Source organism: Pteronotus mesoamericanus, unplaced genomic scaffold (genome assembly GCF_021234165.1).
Source record: "Pteronotus mesoamericanus isolate MK-2021 breed Mesoamerican mustached bat unplaced genomic scaffold, CSHL_Meso_final contig_40, whole genome shotgun sequence".
Classification (NCBI taxonomy): domain Eukaryota; kingdom Metazoa; phylum Chordata; class Mammalia; order Chiroptera; family Mormoopidae; genus Pteronotus; species Pteronotus mesoamericanus.
Genome location: NW_026555150.1, coordinates 13,710,810 through 13,714,679, shown reverse-complemented (window position 1 = coordinate 13,714,679; position 3,870 = coordinate 13,710,810). Strand labels below are relative to the sequence as shown.

General features: G+C 43.1%; 1 non-coding gene across 1 annotated transcript; it reads left to right on the top strand.

The window, feature by feature from the left end:
* Window positions 1–3,558: 3,558 nt before the first annotated feature.
* Window positions 3,559–3,665, top strand: LOC129073387 (U6 spliceosomal RNA). The gene has a single exon (XR_008529431.1). It is a non-coding gene; the product is annotated as a U6 spliceosomal RNA (small nuclear RNA).
* Window positions 3,666–3,870: the final 205 nt, after the last annotated feature.

The following is a 3,870-nucleotide window of genomic DNA, read 5'->3' as shown; positions in this document are numbered from 1 at the left end:
CCTTTGGATTCTATATGGGAAAAGAGGGATTGGACCAAGAAGAGAATGGCTAGACATGTGGAGGGTCCCCAGAAGGAGTTCTCAAGACTGGGGAAATTGGGGCTTTGTGAAGTCCTCAGTACCCGCTTTCCCTCTGCTGTTGACTCAGAATGTGCTCCATGCTCTAAATGTAATCACTTATGTAATGTTCTTTCTGATGAGGATCTTTTTTTTTTCATCAGCATCAATTTTAATGCCTGCATAATATTCCATTCCTTTTTTTTTCTTTTTTTCTGCTTTTTTAAATTTTTAAACCATGTTAATTCTATTACAGTTGTCTCAGTTTTTCCCCTTTTGCCCTCCTCCACCCATCCCACCCTGCCCCCAGCTCCCCCAGTCAATTCCCACACTGTTGTCCATGTCCATGGGCCATTCATACATGTTCTTTGTCTAGTCCCTTCCCCTTCTTTCCACCATTGTCCTCCTCCCCCATCTCCTCTGCTCACTTTCAGTCTCCTCCATTTGTCCATGCCTGTGGTTTATTTTGTTCATCAGTTTATTTTGTTGAATAGAGTCCACTTATAGGTGAGATCATATGGTATTTGTCTTTCACCAACTGGCTTATTTCACTTAGCTTAATATTCTCCAGTTCCATCCATGTTGTTGTAAAAGGTAGGAGTTCCTTCTTTCTTTCTTTTTTAAATGCAGGTTGATTTTACATATTTATTTTTTCAATGTTATGATCCATATAAAATGTTTCAAAATTTAAATCCATTGTAAAGTCTCTGATGAGGATCTTTTAAAAAGTATCTGAAATTTTCATTTTTTACAAAGTACAAGTGCCTTTCCCTCCCTGTTTCAGCGATTCAAGGAAGTCTAATGCTTTGGGCATCACAGAAAGAATTCTGTCTTAGAGAAAACTAAAGGCTGAAATGTGCTTAAGGTCAGTGCTTTATATAGCAAGCAAGGCACTCCCTTCTCTCCTCACAGGCTCATCAAGTCCCAAGCTACACATAAGCTGCACCCGCCCAAGCTAACTATCTTTAGCAATGCCCTACTGACAGCCTGAGGTAACCAAGTGGGTCAGATGCCTCAGCTCAGGGTAGGGAACCACTCCTCTGTGGTGACTACTGACCCACAAAACAAATGTCAATTGTAGGTCACACACAACTATAAAAAGCAACTTCTGTTTGCAGTGACTGCTTCCTAAGGAAGGGTAAGGTGTTGGGGCCCTGTTTTAACCTTCAAGGAACCCACACCAGATAATTAAGAAAGTGGACCACAACACTTGATTCAACAATGTATTCTATTTCACAAATATGCTTCATTCCTTCTGGTGGCTTTTTAAGAAAGAGGGAGGGCATATAAGAGAATGGGAATAGGGTTACAGAAATCAGGATTGCTGGAAGGGAAAAGGAAGATGGAAGATGACTGAAAAAGATAAAGGGGGAAGAGAGGCAGGTTAGCATCAGGAGGTGACTAAAAAAATAAAAAATAAAATGGCAGCTAAGGTAAATGGGTGTAGCACAGAAATGGGAGCTAGAAAGATACAAAAAGGGAGAGGAAATGAAACTGAGAAAATCAGAGAATCAGCCAGGCTAACCCCTTAATCATACTGAGAAGAAAACTGATGTCCAGAGAGGGGAAATAATTTGGCCAAAGTTTTGCTGCTGGCTAATGCTTGAGCTGAGGCTAGAACTCAGGTCTCCTGACTCCCAGGTCAGGAGCATGTCTATCATAGCACAGGCAGTCTACATTCCAGACTTTCTGAGAGAGCTCTGACATAGTTTATTCAGGTGAGAACTTAAATAATGAATCTGAATCTAATGAGGAAAGCAGAAAGCTCCAGGTACCACCAGACCAAGTACAGGCAACCGAGAGACACAAGGTTGTCAGAACCAGAAGTCTCAGGTCCACGAGGCACTGAGGAATGGTGGGGTGCCTAGAAGGGGCTTGCTGGAGTCACCATGTTCACTGAGGTGAATGAACATGGGCCCCTAAAGTTGCCCATAGATGGATTCCCTTAGCTAGGAGGAGCCCAAACCACAGGAGATCTGTTCCTCCTGAGAGCACATCTACACGTCCACACTAGTTCCAAGTGCAGAGGTGCAAATCCAAAAATGCCAGAGGTTCCTAGGAAATTGGAGGCAAGGCAGGTTAAGTCTTGCCCACTACAAGTTGACCCTTGGTTCACTCTAGGCTGGGCTGGACTGGCTCATTCCACTCTGCCAATCCAAGCTAAGAGAGATCCAGGCCAACTTCAGCTTTGTCTTTCTTAGGGCCCCTCAAGACTGATTGCTCCAGAAAGTCCTTCATGGTTGCCCCCATTTACTTGGCAATTCACTAGGAAGCACAATCTAATTTTCCTTCCACAGATGACAGACTTTTGACTGAACTTCGCCAGGGCTGGATATACAAGTAATTAAGCATGGAACCCGAGGTTCCCAAAGTCTGCCATATGCCTACATATATACACATACACATGTGTAGAAAATGCTTTTGATCCATTCTTTAAAAGCTGTCTTCTAAGGAGCATTTATCTTCTTAAGGGGTAAATCTGGATTTAATTCCCACTCAGCTTCATCAATCCATATAGGCAAGTTTCCTTAGTCTCCTAGTGCTCTGGTCTAAAACCCCTGTGTGTCTTCTTTAGTTCAACCCTAGCACCTGGGCTTAGGATGGGAAGATCTGGGGAGGCCATGGTGAATGTAACAAAGAGTAAATGTTCTGAATAAGTACTGAAATGTCCTAGGTGGCAGAAATACCTGTGTATAGTGACTAGCACAAAATAAATGCTCATTGAACATTTGCTGTGAGAGTTCTTTGATACCGCTTAGCTCAAAGTTATTTTTCTAAAGCCCAGAGGGATAAAATGACTTGTCCAGGATCATACAGCCTGTCAGTAACAGAGCCTCTGCTAAGTCATAGTTTTGTTTTGTTTTGTTTTGTTTTAATCAAAGGGGAGTTTTTAAAATATAAGATCCTTCTGGAATCATCATTTCTTTGAATTGCCAAAGTGATCTCCTTGGACTCAGTACCCAATGATGAGCTGAAAGTGCTCATAACTTCCACTCATGAGTTTTAGTCCTGCCCTCTGGTACAACACAGAATAAGCCAAATCCTTCTACCGGACAGGGATTTGATGACAGTCAACACAGCCTCTTTGATTCCCTAGTTTCCACAACTGTTCTCCATGTGACACCCTTTCCAATCATCATCTTTATCACCCACCTCTGGGTTCATCAAATGCCCTCTGACAGTGATGCCCAGAGGTGGATTCCACCCTCTGAAGGGGACTGCCTGGGCCAGTGCAGGGGCATAATGGGCTACTTTGCTCCTTCCTCTGGATGTTATTAGATTGAGTTGGCTGTTTTAGTAGTCACATGGCACTGTCTGCCCTTATTTAACTTGTGGCCGCAAACTCCCAAGGTCTTTTCGGCAATATGCACTATTGTCAAGCTGTGTCTCCCTCCCCTGGTCTTTGTACAACCGCATATTTGTAAACTATATGCAACACTGCATATGTGCCCCATTTTCCAAGTTCTGATCACTGACAGATGATGCCATCGAATCTTCTAGGTGCCCACTTCGGCAGCACATATACTAAAATTGGAATGATACAGAGAAGATTAGCATGGCCCCTGTGCAAAGATGACACTCAAATTCATGAAGCCTTCCATATTTTTTATGTTCATAGGAGTATTATTTACAATAGCCAAGTGTTGGAAACAGCCTAAGTGCCTGCCTATCAGTAAATGAGTGGATAAAAAACTGTAGTACATTTAACCCTGGCTGGTGTGGCTCAGTGGATTTAGCACTGGCCTGCGAGACAAAAGGTCACTGGTTCAATTCCCAGTCCGTGCACATGCCTGTGTTGAGGGCCAGGTCCCT